Here is a 9,757-nt window from a genome sequence, read left to right as displayed (position 1 = left end):
ACCTTAAGACTGTGAGTTAACATAAATTTTAGGTCAGCCTCTTGGTCATTTATGCTAACCACCTAATAATACTGTTAAATTCCTGAACTCTATACTATTTTTTAGGGGGTATACAGATCCTCTTATAAAAATAATGCATGAAATTTTTGGTGTTTATTTTATGCAGAAAAGTGTTCTTTGATATTATTGGAATTATTTTTTTTAATCTATCAAGCTGTGATATTGGCACCTTCATGTAATAGAGGCACAACATGAGGCCAAGAGAGATTTAGCATCCCAGGTTCTACAGTGAGAACGTGGTAGGACCAAAATCATTACACAATGAATCTGGCTTCAGGTTCATTTAGTTAGTCCTTGGTCAGGTGTGCCCTTGTGGGTTAATCTCCTGCCTCCTCTATGTCCAATTAATAGCTTAGTGTCAGAAATATGGTTGATGAAAAAGAAGAAAATTAAGAATTTGCTATTGTTCACAGTGAAAGGAATAATGTTGAGTGTAGATGGTGTGTTAAGTGCTTTGGCAACACTAGGCGATAAAAGAAATGCAAGCAGTTATTCTTTTCCTCCATGAGAATGTGAGAGACCTAGTGTGGTGGCCAAAATCATGAATTAAATATCTCTGACATTTCCCAATCACCTCCTTCCCCAGCAGATAGGAGAGGAACATGAGGAAGGAGAACCAGAGTGGTGTGTCCAAGTTCTTCCTCATGGGGCTCCCCGTCCAGCCAGAACAGCAGGGGTTCTTCTTTGCCCTGTTCCTGGCATGTACCTGACCATGGTGCTGGGGAACCTGCTCATCATCCTTCTCATCAGGCTGGACCCTCACCTCCACACCCCCATGTACTTCTTCCTCAGCCACTTGGCCCTAATGGATGTCTCCTTTTCATCAGTCACTGTCCCTAAGATGCTGATGAACATGTGGACTTAAGATCAATCCATTTCCTCTTTAGGGTGTGTAACACAGACATACTTTTTCATAATTTTTGCTTGTGTTGATAACCTTCTTCTTAACAGTGATGGCCTATGACAGATATGTGGCTATTTTTCAACCTCTATATTATGCCATCATCATGAGGGAAGAACTGTGTCTATGTCTGTTGGCTGGATCCTGGCTCTTCTGTGCCAGTGCACTAACCCACACCCTCCTCCTGGCTCAACTGTCCTTCTGGACAGACACCATCATTCCCCACTTTTTCTGTGGCCTTGCTGCCCTGCTTAAGCTGTCCTGCTCAGTCCCTTCTCTCAATGAGCTGGTCATAATTGCTGCAGGGCCTTCAGTTGTGATCTTTGCATTGAGTGGAATTCTGGTCTCTTATGGCTACATTGGAGTCTCCATCCTGAGGGTACCCTCTACTAAAGGGATCTGCAAAGTTTGTCCACCTGTGGCTCCCACCTCTCTGTGGTGTCTCTATCCTATGGGAAAATGATGGCCCTCTACTTTTCCTCCTCATCAGGCCAGTCTCATGACAAAGACATCATTGCTTCCATGATGTACACAGTGGTCACCCCCATGCTGAATCCTTTCATCTACAGCCTGAGAAACAGAGACATGACATTGGCTCTGGGGATTCTCTTCAAAAACAGTAAATGTTTTTGCCCATTGAGAATCACCTAACCATGTTCTTATTTCACCTACTGACCTTGTTAGAAAAGACTTAAAATTTTTGTACTGTTCACCCATATCTCTAGAACTTTTCCTCACTGTCCTTAAATGATCATTGCTATTGGTAAAAATCTCCTTCCCTCTAGTCGTATCTCTTGTACATTTATTCTTCCATAATTATACATATGACATTACCCATAATACACTTTCCAGTTCTGGTCTTCAAAGCACCAAACTCCTTTGTGTGTATAAGTGTGCTTAAATTTTGTTTCTTTCAATGAGTTATATTAGTATTAAATTTGGCTTTTATTTACCTTTTTTATATGTATATATATTTAAATTCTTATCATGTTCATTTCTTCAGCATTGGTTTTGAAATTATTAGTGAATTAATTAATTAATTAATTAGTTAATTTGAAGTATAGTTGACTTGTGATGTTGTGTTAGTTGCAAGGGTAGAGCAAAGTGATTCAGTTATAAATATATTGTATACCTCATATTTTTTTCAGATTATCTTCCCTTATATTACATTAAAAATATTGAGTATAGTTCCAATTTCTGTACAAATGGTACTTGTTAGTTATGTTTTATATATAGAAGTATTTATATATTAGCCCCAAACTCCATGGTTGTACCTCCTCCCTTTCTTTTTTTATAATCATAAGTTTGTTTCTATGTCTGTGGGTCTATTTCTTTTTTGAGTATAAGTTCATTTGTGTCATTTTTTTTTTAGATACCACACATGAGCAATATCATATGATATATATTTTTCTCTATCCAGTTTACTTCATTTAGTATGATAGTCTCTAACTCCATCCATGTTGCTTCAAATGGCTTTATTTCATTCTTTATATGGCTGAGTGATATTCTGTTAAACATAAATACCACACTTTATCATTCATCTGTTGATGGATGTTTTCATTGCTTCCATGTCTTGGCTTCTTGCCTTCCAAAGCTACAAACATTCAGTTAATATTCCAATGTTTACTTTTAGTAAAGTCCCAAATGCTTATCTTTGCAATGCAGTATCAGGTTAATAAGGAACATTTGATGATTTGCTATGTTGTGATTCCACCTGTTGCACTTAATTGTGTGTATCTTTGCACATGGAAATAATGTATACTTTTGTGTTGTTATGGTTAAAATGGGTGTAATACTATTTATTTGGGTCACTGGGAAGATTTGTTTTGAAAATGCATGTAAAATACTTGGAAAAGCACCTGGAACTATTAACAATGGCTTGGAAGCCTGAACTGGATATTTTTCATAACGGGATTTTAAGTGACTCAAAAGATGTAGGATGCTATGAACTATACCAAATGGCCATGACAGGGAGTTCCCATTGTGGTGCAGCAGAAATGAATATGACTAGGAACCATGAGGTTTTGGGTTTTATGCCTGGCCTTGCACAGTGGATTAAGGATCTGGCATTGCTGTGAGATGAGCTATAGGGCACAGATGTGGCTCAGATATGGCATTGCTGTGGGTGTGGCATAGGCCAGCAGCTGCAACTCCGATTACACCCCTATCCTGGAAACCTCCATATGCCACAGATGTGGCCCTAGAAAGACCAAAAAAAAAAAAAAAAAGGCCCATGACATAGCTTCAGTAATTCTCTTCAAATGTAAGGAGTTTCATACATTTTTCAAGAGGAAAGGAATGATCAATACCTCATACCTGGTGCCCTTTTCACATTTTCATTTTAGCAAGTCATTAGAGGTTTGAACCTATCTTGAAGAAAATATATAAACTTGAACATAGAGACTTATCTCTTCTTGTTGACTCCTGTGTACTCATTATGAGACAAACCGATTGTTCAGTAATTGTTTATTGAATTAAGAATGAATGTCCATTGGTTTCTTTGCAGAAAGACTTGGTTAATGTGAGGGTTTGATGTATTATTGGAGCAAGAATTGGAAAGAATGATTCATTAACCAACAACTAAGAAATAAAGAGAAAAGTAGCAAAAATTAAGACTTTTCATGGTACAAAGGACACAACTATAATATTATCACATGTTCATTGACATTTCCCACATTCCCCAATTCCCAGCTGAGGAAAGAACAGCATGAGGAGAGAAAACCAGAGTGGTGTGTCTGAATTCCTCCTCCTGGGGCTCCCCATGTGGCCAGAACAGCAGAGCATGTTCTTTGGCCTAATCCTGGGCATGATCATGGGGAACCTGCTCATCATCCTGCTCATCAGGCTTGACTCTCATTTCCACACCCCCGTGTACTTCTTCATCAGTCACCTGGCCCTCATAGATGTCTCCCTTTTATCTATCATGGTTCCAAAGATGCTGATGAACATGAAGACTCAGGATAAATCTGTCCCCTATGCAGGGTGCATTTCCCAGATGTATTTTTTTTCTCAATTTTTGGTGATATTGACAATTTCCTTCTCACAGTGATGGCTTATGACAGGGATGTGGCCATTTGTCAGACTCTCTGCTACAAGACAAATCATGAGTTGTGACTCCTTAGTAATCACATCCTGGTTCCATTGTTGTATCCATGCACAGTTGCAGAACTTCCTCTTGGTCCAACTCTCCTTCTGTGCATAAAGCATCATTACCACTTCTTCTGTGACCTGCTGCCTCCTGAACTTGAGCTGTCCACACTCCACCCTCAATGAGATGGTCATTTATACTGGGGGAGGGATGCTTTTCATCCTGCTTTAGAGTAGTATCTTGGGCTTGTATATTTGTATAGGGATGGCAGTTCTGAGTGTCTCTTCCACCCAGAGACACTTCAAAGTTTTTTCAAAGCCATTTATGACAAACCCACAGCAAATATAACACTCAATGGAGAAAAGCTGACAGCCTTCCCACTAAAATATGGAACAAGACAAGGATATCCACTCTTACCACTGTTATTCAACATAGAATTGGAAGTTCTAGCCACAGTGATCAGACAAACAAAAGAAATAAAATGCATCCAAATAGGAAAAGAAGAGATAAAACTGTTCTTGTATGCAGATGGCATGACATTATATATAAAAAACTCTATGGACCCAACCCCAAAAATCCTTGAACTGATAAAACAAATTCAGCAAAGTAGCAGGATATAAGATTAACATTCAGAAATCAGCCACATTTCTGAATACTAACAATGAAATATTAGGAAAGGAATATGGAAATATCATACCATTTAAAATTGAACCCCAAAATTAAATACCTGGGAATACACCTGACCAAGGAGGTAAAGGACTTATATGCCAAGAACTATAAAATATTCATCAAGGAAATTAAAGAAGAAGTAAAGAAATGGAAATATATTCCATGCTCCTGGATTGCAAAAAATAATATTGTAAACATGGCCATGCTACCCAAAGCAAGCTACAGAGTCAATGCAATCCCTATCAAATTACCCAGGACATTCTCACAGAACTAGAACAAAAAATCCAAAAACTTATATGGAAACCACAAAAGACCCAGAATTGCCAAAGCAATTCTTAAGAACAAAAACCAAGCAGGCGGCATCTCTCTCCCAGCCTTCAGGCAATATTACAAAGCCACAGTCATCAAGACAGTGTGCTACTGGTACCAAAACAGAGAGACCAATGAATAAGAATAGAGAATGCAGAAATATACCCAGACACCTATGGTCCATTAATCATTGACAAAGGAGGCAAGAACATAAAATGGGACAAAGACAGTCTTTTCAGCAAGTATTGCTGGAAAACCTGAACAGCTGCATTCAAATCAATGAAACTAGAATACACCCTCACACTATGCAAGAAAATAAACTCAAAATGGCTTAAAGACTTAAATATAAGCGAAGACACCATCAAACTCCTTGAAGAGAATATGGGCAAAACATTCTCTTACATCAGCCTTACAAAAATTTTTTCAGGTCAATCTCCCAAAGCAACAGAAATAAAACCAAAAAAAACAAAAACAAAAACAAAAACAAAAAACCAAAAACAAAAACAAAAAACCAATGTGACCTAATCCTACAGGCAGGCTTTTGCACAGTAAAGAAACCCAAAAAGAAAACAAAAGGACAAATTACAGAATGGGAGAAAATAGTTTCAAATGATGCAACTGACAAGGGCTTAATCATTAAAATATACAAATGACTTATACAACTCAACAGCAAAAAAGCCCACAACCCAGTGGAAAAATGGGCAAAGGACCTGAAGAGACTGTTCTCCAAGTAAGATATACAGATTGGAGACAAGCTCTTGAAACAACGTTTGACATCACTGGTAATTAGAGAAATGCAAATTAAAACTACCATGAGATACCACCTCACACCTGTCAGAATGGCCATCATTCATAAGTCCACAAATAACAAATGCTGGAGGGGGTGTGGAGAAAAGGGAACCCTCCTGCACTTTTGGTGGGAATGGAAGCTGGTACAACCACTATGGAGAACAGTATAGAGGTACCTTAGAAATCTATACATAGAGCTTCCATATGACCCCACAATCCCACTCTTGGGCATATATCCAGACAAAACTCTACTTAAAAGAGACACATGTGCCCACATGTTCATTTCAGCACTATTCACATTAGCCATGACATGGAAACAACCCAAATGTCCACTGATAGATGATTGGATTAGGAAGAAGTGGTATATATACACAATGGAATACTACTCAGCCACCAAAAGGAATGATATAATGCCATTTGCATCAACATGGATGGAACTACAGACTCTCCTACTGAGTGAACTTAGTCAGAAAGATAAAGACAAATACCATATGATGTCACTTTTATCCGGAATCTAATATATGGCACATAGGAAACTCTCAGCAGAAAATAGAATCGTGGACTTGGAGAATAGACCTGTGTCTGTCAAGGTGGAAGGGGATGGAGTGGGAGGGACTGGGAATTAGGGGTAAATAGAGGAAGAATGTTGCCTTCAGTATGGATTAGATATGGGATCCGGCTGTGTAGCAATGGAAACTGTGTCTAGTTGCTTATGATGTAACACATAATTTGAGAAAAAAGAATGTATATATCTAAGTGTAACTGGGTCACCATGCTGTACAGTAGAAAAATATATATTTAAATAAATTTAAATATTTTATCTTTTCAAAATTTAGAAAAATAAAAATTAAAAATAAAGATTTTTCCATCTATGGCTCCCATCTCTTTGTGGTGTCTTTATGCTATAGGACACTTGTTAGTGTTTACTTGTTCTCCTCATCTTGGGACTCCAATGACAAAGACATAATTGCTTCTGTTGTATATGCAGTAGTGACTCCCATGCTGAACCACTTCATCTATAGCCTCAAGAACAGAGATATAAAACAGGCCTTAGAGATATTCATCAATAAGACTAAATTCCTGAAATGACAACCACTAAATCCTATCATTGAAGTCAGGAGCCTGGTGAGCTCTATCTCCTAAAATTATCATATGGTTGGCAACTGTGTAGCTTCAAGTGAATATGCATTCAGCCATCATATATAGTGTTAATACATCAGTAATGTCCTGTATGTTACTTGTATTGATAATAGTCCTTACCTTTAATTTTTTCTGCTTTTTCATCTATCATAAAATATATATTAAATCCTATACAAAATGTTACATAATTATAATTGTAGATGTGTCTTTTCTCATTTTGTATATGTCAATTTCTGCGTGTGTATTTTTTATACATTGTTATTGAGAACACACCGATTTGACATCATGTTCTGCTCCTTGTGGACTGATTCTTCTCTGTAAGATGTGCTGAAATTGGCTTGCAGTGGCTTCAAGCTGATTGTGAACATCTCTTTTCAACTCTAAAATCAATGATACCATGCTTGTGGATTGCAACCAGCCATGATGGCCATAATTACACTATGGAAATTGTCAAATGCTACAATATAATGCTCTCCTATAATAGGGAGCCTTTTTTTATTCATCAAACAGCACACCATTGCATTTATAGTTGAGGGGAGATTTCTCTTTAGACATGGCTCCTACTCTCACATCTCATTTACTTCCTCTGATATTAGTTTAGATATGCCAGCTTCCTTTTAGTATTTGTTTACATGTATTTCTTTTCCAACACTTTAAACTTTCTTATGTCCTTAATGGTTAGTAGTTAATAGTGTAAAGTTGGGTTGTGGTCTTTTTATGTAGGTTGACCATCATTGTGTTTTTGGATAATCTGATCTAACATCCAATATAATCAGAATGTATTTGAATTAATGTTTTCCATGTCTATGTTTTCTAATTGAGACAACTTATTTCATATTTATTCTCACTTCACTTTATATTTTATTATTCCATATCCCCTCCATTAACCTATTAATCATACATTAATATTATTTTATTATTCTTTTCTGTGCATTATGTAGAAATTATGACTTATTTTTCTTAAAAATGTTTTATTGTGGTATAATTTACTACACAACATAAAATGTACTGTTTTAACCATTTGAGGTATAAAATTAGGAGGCATTTAGTACATTAATCACTGATATTTTATTCTAGGGCTTAAAAAGGAAACTAGGTAACTTCACTGCAATTGAGCACTTCACAGCTCTGAAAAAATAATAGTAAAGATGCCTATGAATAAATATGGAGGGATTTCCAAGATATATCATTAAATGGGAAAAATGTATAAAAGAGCATCTATAGCATGCTAATTCCTATGTGAAAAATAAGAGAATATGTACATGTATCTTCCCATTGAGCAAGAAGAAACACATGAGGAATCAATTTGAAACTAATGAGACTGCTTACCTGCAGGGGGTGGGGTGGGTATAGGATAGACTAGATGGAGAGATGAGTATATTTATTTATATAGTTTTGACTGCATTATCTTTTACCTACTAAAAAATAAAAGCAAGGTGATGTATATTTAAAAGTATAGAATAAACAAAAAATGAGCCTAGCTTTATTATGAGTTAATAACATAATCAGATTAAGGGAAAATAAAGAAATAAAGTCATTACTGAACATCAAATTTTCTTTATACACTACTCTCACAACAACTAAATGTAAGCACATTTTTTTGTGAGCAAATTTTTTGAGCTGAAGTTAATTCGTCACTATAGTGGTTTGGCTTCAAGATTTTGAAATTACATGTAGTCAAGAATTTAATAAATTAGTAAAATTGTCCTGAAAAAAAGGGGCTGATTCCTCACTGGGAAAAAGCACTATGTACATGGAAGAAGAGAGGCTAGAAGGAACTCTATAGTGTCAATTTAGAATTGAAGATACCAACTTGAACTCATGGGGTGTAATCTGCATAAAAAAGTTGAAATTATATATCAATATGTCTGGTTCTATCTCCCATTATTTCTGTTCCACTCCTGACCCATCTCTTATGGGCAAACATTCCTTTAGTTTGCCTGTTTTTATTTACTACATCCTATGTTTCATTTATATATGTTTCCTGGCTGTATTCTCTGAGACCACTTAGAATATTTGTAATGAACAAACACACATATTGCCAAATTCATTTGAATACCAGTTTCCTCTGAGAGGAACAAAAGTTAGAAAAATGGCTGGTTCTATGGTTGTTGCCAACATGACAAGGCCAAGGAAATTTTGGTGAGCTTGAAAATAAATATGGCTCAGTGAATCATGGGGACACAGGAGCCAGCTTGATGTGGCTCCCAATGGCCAAATCTGGAATAATCAGAGTTACAAAATAAAAAACACTATTAGTGGGTTACAACTCAGAGAATAAATAAGAATTTATGAGTCTGTGATGATATAAATAAATCAATTAAAAAAAACAAATGAATGTGGAGTAAGGGGAAATTCCTTCCTGTGAGAGTACAGTTATTAAACACAGAGGAAAAGATGGAATTAGAAAATCATCCTGTGGCTACCACATCACAATAGTATTTTCAAAACAAGTGTGATCAGAGGATGTTTGATATAGTGGGTGAAATTGTATTAAGAAATGTGTACTGGTTATATAGTCTCAAAATATCTACCAAAAGATACCTAGTTTATTACAAAGACTAAAAGAGTAATTAATTCTAGAGATCCTGGCAAACACTACCTTAAAAAATTGATAAATAATAAAATCACTAATAATGGGGAAAAAAATTTTAGGGCTACACCTGTGGCATATGGAAGTTCCCAGGCTAGGGGTAGAATAGGAGCTGTTGCTGTCAGCCTACACCACAGCCAGAGCAACAGGGGATCTGAGCTGCATCTATGGCCTACAATGCAGCTTGCTTCAATGCTGGATCCTTAAC

At 36.5% G+C, this 9,757-nt stretch overlaps 2 pseudogenes; both read left to right on the top strand.

Moving 5' to 3' along the window:
- The first annotated feature begins 772 nt into the window (after nucleotides 1-772).
- On the top strand, nucleotides 773-1,612 carry LOC146407237 (olfactory receptor 1J4-like; annotated as a pseudogene).
- Nucleotides 1,613-3,668: 2,056 nt separating this feature from the next.
- LOC146407236 (olfactory receptor 1J4-like) lies at nucleotides 3,669-6,905 on the top strand (annotated as a pseudogene).
- Nucleotides 6,906-9,757: the final 2,852 nt, after the last annotated feature.

Source organism: Sus scrofa, chromosome 1 (genome assembly GCF_054392235.1).
Source record: "Sus scrofa isolate SSC_HxYL_T2T_F1_AM1 chromosome 1, Sscrofa_HxYL_maternal_Yorkshire_Landrace_v2.0, whole genome shotgun sequence".
NCBI classification, from domain to species: Eukaryota; Metazoa; Chordata; class Mammalia; order Artiodactyla; family Suidae; genus Sus; species Sus scrofa.
Note: the sequence above shows the minus strand (reverse complement) of the source record. Positions and strands in the feature narration are given on the sequence as shown.